We start from the raw sequence: 14,441 nt of genomic DNA, 5'->3' as shown, positions 1-14,441 counted from the left end.
ATTGAAGCTCAAGAGCTTCCATGGAGCTAAAATTTAGGGAAAACGGGTTTAATGCTTCAATCTCAAGCATCTGAAGCTTCAAGATTGTTCTTAAGCATTAAATACACAAGTTTTGAAGATTATTTCGGTAACATTGGACCGCCGGAGGCTTTATCAAGCATATGAAGATTGATCAAGTCATCATCCACCATATCAAAGGTACTTTTCTTCAATTCTTAATCTCTCTCATTAATCCATTTGCTGAGATTAATCCATTTGATTGAGAGATTAAAGAATTGAATAATATCCATCAAATTTTAGTCAACCCTTGCTTGAATCAATCCATTCATGCAATGCAATGTTTGCTCTATGCATATTAGTTCTAATCAGTGAATTAGAGGCTTCAATCTGAAATTTCCAACATAACACTTGAATCCAATTGATTGAATCTATTGATTGATGAATTCACTCACTCTAATCCATTGATTGGCTGAATTCTTTTACCCAAGCTGAAATATTGTTAAAGGATAAGTACTAGCAATCAGTGAGTCACTGAATTGCTTTGGTAAAACCCTTCCCTTATCCAAACTTTCAAGATTTCATTCAATTGCATCTCATGAAAGGGGCTGAATGAATATTTCAGAAATGCATTTCACGCTGATTGATTAGATTAGTAAGCTACTGCCATGTTGATATACCCACTGAGGAAAAAGATGGATGCTAGGGGAGATAGTGGGACAAAAGAGAGGTGACCCTCTCTCACTATCAAAGATCCCGAACGGGTGCAACCAACCAACCCGGGGGAAACTTTGCCCACTTCCTGGTGATTCGGAGCCCGTGTAGGGAGTCTGTCATGCCATTTTATCCCTTACACAGGTACAATGAGTGGAGAATTGAAGATCGAAGACTTTCCAAAGGCTCAAGTATCTTCAGATTCAAAACAAGGTAAAACAAGGATTTTACAGGGCACTACAAGGCATTCACAAGTTGCTACAGGTACACCCTTCATTACTGAAGTACAGATGCAAGTACTGTAGGGTACCCATAGGTCCTATTCAGCCTTCTACAGGGTTTGGTAACCATTTGGGGTTATTATATTGCCTTACAGGGTCAAAATAGGGCACTTACAGGTTCAAATAGGGTGCAAGCCTGGACAGTTTAGACTCAAAAACCGAGTTGTAGAATTTGTTGTCCTAAATTTGTTATAGCTTGCTATAGATCATCTCGAAGAGGGCATTCTTAAGTTCAATTTGAACTAAAAAATTTTGAAATTAGAGTTCCCTAGCAAAAGTTAAAGCCATTTTTCTAAGAGGGGGTACTATAGGACTACACTATTATGGCAGGACATAAGGGTAAAAATAAGGTCCAGGAACATTATGCTCAGCAAATCAGGGATTCCATGTTGGATAATGCACCTCAAGCGAGCCCTAAAGAGCCTCAACAACAAGGGGAAGTTAGTATACTCAATAATACTTTGTGTGTCCATGAACAAAGACATAGGGAACATCATGAGGCCATATTATCAAGAATGGAGCAAATGGTTTTGTCTAGTGATCAAACGAAGTCTTCCATTGAGAAGTTAGTGGATTCAATGACTCAAACAAAGGCTTCTATTGATAAGTTGGTGGAATTTAATGCTCAAATTATGGCACAATTCTCCCAATGAATGCAAATGCAAATGGGATCTAAAGAACCTAAGGAGAAAGCTTATTCAAACAGTGAGCCTTTAGTCCCACTTCAGCCATCTAACCAAAATGGTCATGGTCATGGGATTATTCGAAGAAGAGGCATCCTTGAATGGAGCTAACTCTCAAGCTTTTGGGCTGAATACTCAAACTCCTAGGGGTCCTCTACCAACAGGAAGATTGCATAGTGGTTCTCAACCACCTATTGGGAGATTTCTGTCTCAATTTGGAGGTTCCATACATGGTACTCATGATCAGCCTATTTTGGGACAGCAACCATTCCATGAAAGAGAGCTAAAGGACAAGATTGTTCTAGCCAAATTTAATGGTCAGTCATCTTCACCATCTGATTTAGAGGAATGGACCTCTAAGATGGAATCCTACTTTGACATATTCCCTAAAATTGATGACATGAAGATTCATTCTACTTTCTTGCATTTGGAGGGATTTTCCCATACTTGGTGGAGGTATATAAAAAAAGAAAATATACTTTAGAGAATTGGGAAGCTTTCAAGGCACTTATGGCTGAAGTATTTGTCTCCCCTCTTGAAAAACAGAAATTGGCATGGAGATGGTACGGTTTGGAACAAAGAAGCCTAAGTGTAAGAGAGTACACTAACCAATTTCTCAACCTAACCATGTATGTAGAAAGCATCACTGATGACGCTAAAATCCACAAGTATATGTATGGTTTAGAGCCATCTTGATCAGCTGATGTCATGTCACAAAACCCTACTTCCCTCTTTAAGGCTATTGAGCTTGCGGAGCACTATGGAAGAAAATATAGAAGAGAATCTTCATTTCAGCTTGATTTTGGACAGCCAAGGACTGTTTTTAAACATGGGCAAGTTGGTAACACTTATGGCAGCAATCATGTGCCAAATGGGAGCTTACGAGTACCAACTTATCGACCATTCAATGCTTCTAGACCTCAAAGTAATTTCAGGACAGCAAACAGTCCTAGAGTTGACTTCAAACAAGGGGACAACAAGCCTAAATCCATTTCAGTCAACATGAATCCTAAGTCTATTCCTATGGATCTTTACAAAGAAAGAAAGGAGAAAGGCTTATATTTCAAGTGTGGGGAAAAGTATACACTTGATCATGCCTCAAAGTGTGTATACAAAAATGTCAAACCCATGCTTCAGAATATGTTAGTCTTTGAGGATTTTGAAGATAAGATGGATGAAGCTAATGCAATTGCACTTCATGCTAAAAATGAAGATCTTGAGGAAGAAGTTGGGCAAGAGTATTTCTATGATCCAGCTGACTCTTTTCCTTTTGATCCAGGTGAAAGTGTTTCTTTTGATCCAGGTGGGACTTGTCATGAGCCACTTACTGCCACTAATTGTTTTATTTCCATGGATGCTTGGACAGGATCTAAGAGCCCTAATACTTGTGCACAGATCGGACACTGTATGCGCACGTAGTGAGCGCTGGAAGGTCCCCAAGAACAAAATAACTCTACTTTTGCACAAAAAAACAAGGAAGAAAGCTTGCACGACATGAAGCAAGAGATTAATTGGGTACAATTTTCCCCTATGTGTGTGAGCGCTCCACAAAGCATGTATTTGATATATTATTGATCTCCAAGCTCAAAAAATAGCCCAATTTACAATTAGCATGCTTTAGCTTTTTTATTTGCTTTTGTCCTACTAAAGAATTAAAGCTATTGGGCGCCCAAGGAGTCAGGCGCTACCCAAATACAATGTCCAATACAAATATTTAAATCGTGCACCCATGCACATACAAAAATAATAAATAAATGTCAAGCTCTTCAATAAATAAGCGCGTCAAAATATTGGTGCTGATGCCAGGAGGCATATTTCACGGTGGATTCCGTGCCACGGTGGATTTTGTGAGGTTTTACGGTGGATTCCATAAACTTTGATGACCGGGGCTCATACACAAAGTGAATTCTTTGTGCGAGAAGTTGATGGGGGGATGCCTATCCTTTTCGGGCGTTTCATTAATTTAGTGTGTACATGGGTGATTCCATAGCGGGTGATTCCGAAAAATGCATATTAAATTAATAAACGTTTATGAGTTTAGAGTGCGCACTCGTAATAAATTAAGGTTAGGATTGATTTCTAACTAGATGATTTATTTATGTAGCTGAAGACTGCTAGGTATTCACTTTTGTCAGTTTAATTGTATTATTTTACTAACGATTGTGAATGCTTCAGTTGATGTGTAGAGATAGCAGTAGTGGCGGAGGAAAGCATTGGAGGATAGCGAGTATTCGATTTATCATTTATATTTTGATGGGCGCATACCTTAGGCATGGCGCCTATATTTTATCGCGCCTATTTATTGAGGCGTTGGATATTTATTTATTATTTTGTATACGCATAGGCGCACGATTATGTTATTGTACTTGGACATTGTATTGGGTATGCCTGACTCTTTGGGCACCGCCCATTAGCTTTATTTCTATTTTGTGCTAAAGAAAACTCAAAAGCTAAAAGCTTGCTATTTTGTAATTTGGGCTATTATTTGAGCTTGAAGATGATTAATACATAAAATACATGCTTTGTGGAGCGCTCACACAATGCATGGGGGGAGATTGTACCCAATTGGTCTCTTGTTCATGTTGTGCATGCTTTTTACCTTGAGTTTTGTGCAAAAAGTAGAGTTCTTTTATTCTTGGGGACCTTCCAGCATTCACTACGCAAGCGTACAGCATCTGATCTGCGCACCGGTGGTATCAGAGCGAAGCTGAGATCGAGAGCTTCCAATCGCTACCCATCTTGTGTGAAGGCGGAGCTCCTGGAACGATCGAGCTCTACGATCAATCTCATTGCGAACGGTCGATACGGGTGGATTCCTGGCAATCAAGAACCTCTGTTTCCATCCTCAGATCGCGAAGGACCTGCCTGCAATAGTGGAGGACCACTCCTACATCCTCTCTTACAAGTCGTGGAGTTACAGAGATAAGTCTCAAAAATTTCATAATCTTCAAAGCTTAATACAAAGTTAATAAAGCTTAAAGAAGCTTTAAAGCTTCACGATTTTTAATCGGCGTATCAGAGTATGTCCGCGAAATTTTTGCCAGCTGAAAAAACGTCCCCCTCCCCCCCACAATTTGACGATTTAATTCACTAAGCTTAAAGCTTAGTCTCCTAAGCTTCCAATCACACAAAATCTCCCAAGTTCTACAAGTCTACAAAGTCTAAATCCTGCAAGTCTACTAAATCACTCAAGTTCTGCAAGTTCTGGTACTCTGCAAGTCACATAAGTCTGCAACTCTGCAAGTCAGACAAGTCACCTGAAGTCAAAACTGACTTCTATTCAAAACTCATAGAAGGGATGTTCCTGCGCAGAAACTCCAAACTGCAAAGTTGTTCATTGGAAGGTACTGTTCGCATAGGCAGGTTTGCTGAACCAGTTTCAGCACACGTAGAAGGTCTAAATACAGATTTTTCAAAGCTTACAAATCCCACAATAGTCAAAGACGAAGATTGTGAAAGCCACACACAAAAATATATAAGCCTTGTACACCCGATCTTGAGCTACGCTCATCCCGCTAATTGTATTTTGAGAGTGTGAGGTTTTTTTTTGAAGTTTTGCAGGATGACGGAACCACATATGGATGATTTAATGGCTGAAGGTGATCTTCCTGAACCTACGATGGAGCAAAAGCTGGATTTAATTATGATGCAGTTGGATGAAGAACGACGAGCTAGGCAAGCATTGCAAGTTCAATTGGTTAATTTACAAAGATCATCTACCGACAAAGAGGAACCACAATCTGAAGACCTTATTCGACGTACCGTCGACACGACTCTCGAAGCTCAATCCATCCGCAAAGAAACAAAGATAAGTAAAAGAAATTTCAAATTCCATACTTTCAATGGCATCCGAGATGGAAAAACTGTTCTTGCATTCATCAGTCAGTTTGATGATTACTTTCATGAGGAAACATATGCAAAAAAAGATAAAATCAAGTGTGTCACTAATCATTTGGTGGATAGAGCATCTCTTTGGTGGACCATGGCTCGTAAGAGTATACATTGTCCCACTACCTGGGAGAATTTCAAGAAGAAGTTTATGCAGAATTTCCTTCCTCCACAATTTCATGAAAAAGCCATAAAGCAATGGGACCTTCTTCAGCAACAACGAGATCGTGAGCTTATTCCTCAGTACATTGAACACTTTTGGAATGCATTACTCCAGTTACGCATGCTTGAAGACGTACCTGAAGCGACTCACAAGCGCAAGTATATGCCTGGATTACTTGGGCATTACTACACTGAAGTCAATATGTTCAAGCCTGCAACTCTTGAAGACGCAATTTCATTAGCTCATGACACTGAGGACAAGCTTCGAGGAAGAGACAAGCGTCCACAGCAATTCCAAGCCAATGATAACTATGGATCTAAGCAATTCAACTCAAATTTTAGAAGATTTAATCAAAGTCGTTTTCCTTCATCATCTTTCCATAAAACTTGGGCAAAACCACCTTCTTTACCATCCAATACCAATCACAACCCTAAGCCAATTCCACAACCAAATCCTAATATTCCTAGACTTTCTGCCATTGCAAACAATGTAACCAAAGCCAAACCTATAGTGTGTTATAAATGCCACCAACCTGGACGTCTAGCAGCCAATTGCCATTCGAAGAAGCCACCTGTCCATATCAACTACCTTGGAGCAATGGAAGATGACGAACATGAAGAAATGCCTGATTTCACGGAAGATGAAGACGACATTACCACTCCTTCGAATACTTTACCAGGTATGCCAACTCCGCATTCTTTATTGACAATGAAATGTTTAGTGCATGAAAAAGAAAAGATTATTTTGCATGATGATGGTAGTACTCATGATTTTATTTCTGCAAAGCTAGTGAAAGAATTGAAATTACAAACTATTCCTACGCATTATCGCATTAAAGCAGCATTCTTAGGCACAAGGTATAATGGAACACAAGAAGTGCATGACTTAGAAATTCAAATTGGTCAATACACTGAAAGAAGGAATTTTCTAGTTGTACCATTACAGTCCAGTGATATTATTTTAGGTATGCCTTGGCGTCATCAGCATAACCCTGATATAGATTATTCCACACATTCTATTAATATTCAATTTCAAGGAAAACATATTCCATTGTATGGTATGCATGCATCTAATGCTTTTCCACTGCTTTCGCATACTCAAGCTAAACGTGCATTACGCAAAAGTAGTAAATCTTATCTCATTTGGATGAATGAACTGCAAGTTAAAGAAAATCATATGCACCCTAGGCATAAAGAATTTCTTGCACACTTTAAAGACTGTTTTGCAGAAGATCTACCACCTGGTTTACCTCCTTCACGTCCATAAGACTATAAAATAGATTTGATTCCTGGTACACAACCACCTTGTAAAGCACCATATAGGCATAACCAGATAGAGCGAAAAGAAATTCAAAATCAAGTTGAGGAATTACTAAATAGAGGATTGATTAGACCTAGTAGTTCTCCATTTGGTGCACCTGTTTTGTTAGTAAAGAAGAAAAATAATACCTATCGTATGTGCATTGATTATCATGCTTTAAATAAGATCACAGTAAAGAATAGATATCCAATTCCTAGAGTCGATGACCTTATGGATAAACTGCAAGGTTCTGCCATATTTAGTAAAATAGACCTTAAATCTGATTATCATCAGGTGAGATTAGATAAGTCTGACATATTCAAGACTGCATTTAGAACACAATTTGGTCATTATGAATTTTTAGTGATGCCTTTCGGATTGACTAATGCACCTGCTACATTTAGTAGAATGATGAACCGTATATTTTTGAAATATTAGCATTGTGTTATTGTCTTCTTTGATGATATTTTGGTGTTTAGTCAAAATGAGAAAGGACATTATGAACATCTGTCATTGGTTTTCAAGTTATTAAAAGATAATCAACTGTATGCTAATCCGGAAAAGAGTGAGTTCTTTAAAACAGAAATTGAGTATTTAGGTCATATTGTATCATCAGATGGTATTAAGGTTGACCCTAAGAAAATAGAAGCAATATTGAACTGGCCTATACCTAAAAATGTGCATGAGTTACGATCTTTCCTAGGTCTTGCTAGTTTCTACAAGAAGTTTGTGCGTAATTTTTCATTACTTGCTTTGCCTTTGACTAAACTCTAAAAGAAAGGTATTGTTTATCATTGGTCTAATAATCAACAGAAATCCTTTGACTTATTGAAACATGCATTAACCCATGCTCCTGTATTACAACTGCCTGATTTTAATAGACCATTCTTTTTAGTAGTGACTGATGCTAGCGGATCTGGAATACGAGCCGTACTTATGCAAGACAATCATCCCATAGCCTATTCTAGTTGTAAACTGAAACCCTCCAAACTTAAATATTCCACATATGATAAAGAATTGTTAGCTGTAGTACAAGCTTTAAGACAATGGAAACACTACTTTTATGATTAAGACCGATCAACAAAGTATTAGACATTTACTTAGCCAACCTCAAATATTTGACCGACATATCAAATGGGCAGCCTTTATTCAGAGTTTTCATCCCATCATTCAATATCAACCCGGTAAAGAAAATGTAGTGGCCGATGCATTAAGTAGAAGACCTGCCATTCATAATATTTCTGTTATATCATTTGATTCTTTAACTCCTATGAAAGATACTTATCAGGACATTACTTTTCATGCTGATTGGAGTTGGAAATAATTGGATTCCTATTGATTCACTGTCTTATAATGATGGATTTATGCTTTATGAAAAGAGATTATGTGTTACAGTTCCATTCAGATCTTTTGTTTTGAATGAGATTCATTGTCCTCCATATCAAGGTCATAGAGGTATCATATCTACTTTACGTACATTAATGGAAGATTTTTATTGGCCATATATGGAAACTGATGTATCTAACTTCGTTTCTGAATGTTTGATTTGTCAAAGAGTTAAGAGACATCACGGTAAACAGTATGGATTACTTATGCCTTTATCTATTCCATCAAGACCATGGGAACAAATTTCTATGGATTTTATTACTGGTTTACCTAATACTAAAGCTAACCATGATATGATTTGGACTGTAGTAGACAGGTTTAGTAAACAAGCATATTTCATTCCATGTAAGAAAACTTTAACAGCATCTCAGGCAGCACAATTGTTTTTGAAAACTGTTTTCACTAACCATGGATTACCAAAAGTTATTATTTCTGATCGTGATTCTAGATTTTGTAACAACTTTTGGATTACTTTGTTTGCTAACCTAGGCACAAAAATTGATTTCTCATCTGCATTTCATCCTGAAACTAATGGACAAACAGAAGCCACTAACAGTACTATTTTAGATCTTTTACGTGCTTACACTATTTGTAAACCACAGACATGGGACACACATTTGCATTTACTGCAGTTTGCATATAACAATACACCACACACATCTACAAAGAAAGCACCGTTTGAAGTGATTTATGGTTATAGATTGTCTACACCTGTTGCATCTTTATCAAATAGAATTCAGAGTACTGATGATATTGCTAGTATGCACGCTACTATTTTTGATGAGGTTAAAGACATGATTGCCAAAGCCCAGCAATCATATACCAAACAAGCCAATAAGAAAAGACAAGCAATGAATTTCAAAGTTGATGACTATGTTTGGTTAAGAATAGAAAAACGTAGATTACAAAGTGCAGATAGACACCCAGTTGTGAAATTAGCCCCTAGATTCTATGGACTATTTAAGATCATTCACAAAATTAATGACAATGCATTCAAGTTAGAATTACCACCTCACTGGAAAATTCACAACACATTTCACATCAGTTTATTAAGACCCTTTAGAGGTCAATTACCTGTACACCCTGTTTATGAAAACCCACCTTTGTTAGAGAAAGAGACTGAAATACTTGAACCTGAAGCTATCATAGATACTGACTTTATGACCACTAGAACTGGCCGAAGATATTCTAGATATCTAGTCAAATTTAAGAACCATCCTATAGAAGAAGCCCAATGGATGCATGCTAGAGACTTAAATGCTTTCCCCACTCTGCTAGCTCCACATTGAGCTAATAGCAATTGAGGTCAATTGCTATCCCACCCCGGGGGTATGATACCAGGAGGTATATTTCACGGTGGATTCCGTGCCACAGTGGATTCCGTGAGGTTTTACGGTGGATTCCGTAAACTTTGATGACCGGGGCTCATACACAAAGTGAATTCTTTGTGGGAGAAGTTGATGGGGACGCCTATCCTTTTCGGGCGTTTCATTAATTTAGTGTGTACATGGGTGATTCCATAGCGGGTAATTCCGAAAAATGCATACTAAATTAATAAACGTTTATGAGTTTAGAGTGCGCACTCGTAATAAATTAAGGTTAGGATTGATTTCTAACCAGTTGATTTATTTATGTAGCTGAAGACTACTAGGTATTCACTTTTGTCGGTTTAATTTTATTATTTTATTAACGATTGTGAATGCTTTAGTTGATGTGTAGAGATAGCAGCAATGGCGAAGGAAAGCATTGGAGGATAGCGAGTATTCGATTTATCATTTATATTTTGATGGGCGCATACCTTAGGCATGGCGCCTATATTTTGTCGCGCCTATTTATTGAGGCGTTGGATATTTATTTATTATTTTGTATGCGCATGGACGCACGATTATGTTATTGTACTTGGACATTGTATTGGGTACGCCTGACTCTTTGGGCACTGCCCATTAGCTTTATTTCTATTTTGTGCTAAAGCAAACTCAAAAGCTAAAAGCTTGCTATTTTGTAATTTGGGCTATTATTTGAGCTTGAAGATGATTAATACATAAAATACATGCTTTGTGGAGCGCTCACACAATGCATGGGGGGAGATTGTACCCAATTGGTCTCTTGTTCATGTCGTGTATGCTTTTTACCTTGAGTTTTGTGCAAAAAGTAGAGTTCTTTTGTTCTTAGGGACCTTCCGGCATTCACTACGCAAGCGTACAGCATCCGATCTGCGCACCAGGTGCCATGCTTAAGATGCACGCCCATTAAAAATGATAATGATTTGAATACACACTATCCTCTAGTGCTTCCCAATACCACTGTTTCCTGCTCTACACATCGACTGAAGCATTCACAATTGTTAGAAAATAATAAAATTAAACCGATAAAAGTGAATACCTAGCAATCTTTAGCTACAAAATAAATAAATTGGTTAGAACTCAATCCTAACCTTAATTTATTACGAGTGCGCACTCTAAACTCATAAAGGTCTATTAGTTTAAATATGTATTTTGCGGAATCACCCGCTATGGAATCACCCACTTGCACATTAAATTAACAAGACGCCGGAAAAGGACAAGCGTCCCCATCGACTTTTCGCACAAGGAATCCACCTTGTGTATGAGCCCCGGCAATAAAATTTTATGGAATCCACCGCAAAACCTCACGGAATCCACCGTGGAATATGCCTCCTAGCATCATACCCCCGGGGTGGGATAGCAATTATCCTCAATTTCTATTAGCTCAATGTGGAGCCAACAATGTGGAGAAAGCACTTAGGTCTTGAGCGTGCATCCATTAGGCCTCTTGAACAGGATGATTTTTAAACTTAACCAAATATCTAGAATATCTATGGCCAGTTCTAGTGGTCATAAAGTCAGTATCTAGAATAGTTTCCAGCTCAAGGATTTCAGTTTCTTCTTTTAGCAAAGGAGGATTTTCATATACAGGGTGCACAGGTAATTGTCCTTTAAAAGTCGTAATAAACTGATATGAAAGGTGTTGTGGATTTTCTACTGTTGTGGTAATTCTAGTTTAAATGCATTGTCATTGATTTTGTGAATGATCTTGAAAGGTCCATAAAATCTAAGGGCTAATTTTACAACAGGGTGTTTGTCAACAATTTGTAATCTTCGCTTTTCAATTCGTAACCAAAGATAATCATCAACTTTGAAACTCATAGCTTTTCTTTTCTTGTTGGCTTGTTTTGTGTATGATTGCTGGGCTTTGGCAATCATATCTTTAACTTCATCAAAAATAGTAGCATACATGTTAGCAATATCATTAGCAGCTTGAACTTTGTTTGACAATGATGTAACAGGTGTAGGCAATCTATATCCATAAATAATTTCAAATTATGCTTTCTGTGTAGCTATATGTGGTATGTTATTATATGGAAACTGAAGTAAATGTAAATTCTGTATCCCATGTTTGCGGTTTTGTGTATGCACGCAAAAGATCTAAAATGGTACTATTAGTAGCTTCTGTTTGGCCATTTGTTTCAGGATGAAATGCAGATGAAAAATCAATCTTTATTCCTAAGTTAGCAAATAAAGTAATCCAAAAATTATTGCAAAATCTAGAATCACGATTAGAAATAATAACTTTTGGCAAACCATGGCTAGTGAAAACAGTTTTCAAGAACAATTGAGCAGCTTGAGGTGTAGTTAATGTTTTCTTGCATGGAATGAAATATGCTTGTTTGCTAAACCTATCAACAATAGTCCAAATCATGTCATGATTAGCTTTAGTATTAGGTAAACTAGTGATAAAATCCATTGAAATTTGTTTCCATGGTCGTTCTGGAATTGGTAAAGGCATTAATAAACCATATTGTTTACCATGGTGTCTTTTAAATCTTTGACAAATTAGGCATTCAGATATAAAATTAGATACATTAGTTTCCATGTGTGGCCAATAAAAATCTTCAATCAGGGTACGCAAAGTAGATATAATTCCTCTATGACCTTGGTATGGGGGACAATGAATTTCATGCAAAACAAATGATCGAAATGGAAGAGTCACACATAATCTTTTTTCATAAAACATAAATCCATCAGTGTAAGACAATGATTTAGTAGGAATCTAATTATTTGCAACTAGTTTATTCCAATCAGCTTGAAAAGTAGGGTCTTGGTCATAAGTATCTTTCATATAGGGAGAAGAGAGTCAATAGATATCACAGAAATATTATGAATAGTCGGTCTTCTACTTAAAGCATCGGCAACAACATTCTCTTTTCCAGGTTGATATTGTATGAGTGGATGAAAACTTTGAATAAAAGCAGCCCATTTAATGTGTCAGTCATATATTTGTGGTTGACTAAGGAGATATCTAATGCTTTGTTGGTCAGTTTTGATCATGAATTCAGATCCCATTAAATAATGTTTCCATTGACGTAACGCTTGTACTACAGCTAGCAATTCTTTACCATAGGTAGAATACTTAAGTTCAGAGGGTTTAAGTTTGCATCTAGATTAGGCTATGGGATGAGAATCTTGCATAAGGAGTGCTCCTATTCCAGATCCACTAGCATCAGTAACTACTAAGAAAAATGGTCTATTGAAGTCAGGTAATTGCAATACAGGAGCATTTGTTAAAGCATGTTTCAATAAATCAAAGGACTTTTGTCGATTGTCAAACCAATGATATACAATGCCTTTCTTTAATAGTTTTGTCAAAGGTAATGTAAGCAATGAGAAATTTCTCACAATTTTTTTGTAAAAGCTAGTAAGACCTAAGAAAGAATGTAATTCATGCACATTTTTGGGTATCAGCCAATTCAAAATTGCTTCTATGTTTTTAGGGTCAACTTTAATACCTTCAGATGAAACAATATGTCCTAGGTATTCAATTTCTATCTGGAAAAATTCACTCTTTTCTGGATTGGCATATAATTTATTCTCTTTTAATAATTTAAAAACCAAAGACAAATGTTCATAATGCTCATTCTCATTCTTACTGAAAACCAATATGTCATCAAAGAAAACAATGACACAATTATGCTAATGCTTCAAAAATATGCGATTCATCATACGTCTGAATGTGGCTGGTGCATTAGTTAAACGAAAATGCATAACCAGGAATTCATAGTGTCAAAATTGTGTTCTAAATGCAGTTTTGAATATATCATATGTGTCCAATCTTACTTGATGATATCTAGATTTAAGATCTATCTTGCTGAATATGGCAGATCCTTGTAGCTTGTCCATAAGATCATCTACCCTAGGAATCGGATATTATTTAGGGCACGATAATCAATGCACATGCGATAGGTATTGTTTTTCTTCTTCACTAATAAGACAGGTGCACGAAATGGAGAACTACTAGGTCTAATAAGTCCTCGGGTTAACAATTCTTCAATTTGGGCTTGAATTTCTTTCTGTTCAATTTGGTTATGTCTATATGGTGCTTTACATGGTGGTTTTGATCCAGGAATTAGGTCTATCTTGTGATCTTCAGGACGTAGAGGTGGTAATCCAGGTGGTAAATCAATAGCAAAATAATCTTGAAATTGGGAAAGAAATTGTGCGTGCCTAGGATGCATTTGATTTTCTTTAGCTTCGATTTCATTCACCCATATTACATAGGATTTGCTACTTTTTCGTAATGCATGTTTAGCCTGTGTATGACTAAGAAATGAAAAATTATTGAAAGTGTGCATACCATGCAATGTGATGTGTTTCCCTTTAGAATGAATTTTCATTGAATGCATGGAATAATCTATATTAGGATTGTACTGATGTCGCCAAGGCATTCTTAAGATAATGTCACTAGACTGCAAAGGCATAACTAAGAAATTTCTTCATTCAACATAATCACTAATTTTAATTTCTAAGTCATGCACCTCTTGTGTTCCATTGTATCTAGTGCCTAAGAATGCAGCCTTAATGCGATAATGTGTAAAAATAGTATATAAATTCAATTCTTTGACCAATTTTACCAAAATAAAGTCATGTGTGCTCCCATCATCATGTAAAACATTCTTTTCTTTACCATGCACTCATTGTTAATAAGGAATGGGGATTTGGCATACCTGGTAAAGTA

This window comes from Lygodium microphyllum, chromosome 18 (genome assembly GCF_053477565.2).
Source record: "Lygodium microphyllum isolate KBCC chromosome 18, Lygodium_microphyllum_v1.1.10, whole genome shotgun sequence".
NCBI lineage: Eukaryota > Viridiplantae > Streptophyta > Polypodiopsida > Schizaeales > Lygodiaceae > Lygodium > Lygodium microphyllum.
This window is presented reverse-complemented; position numbering follows the sequence as displayed.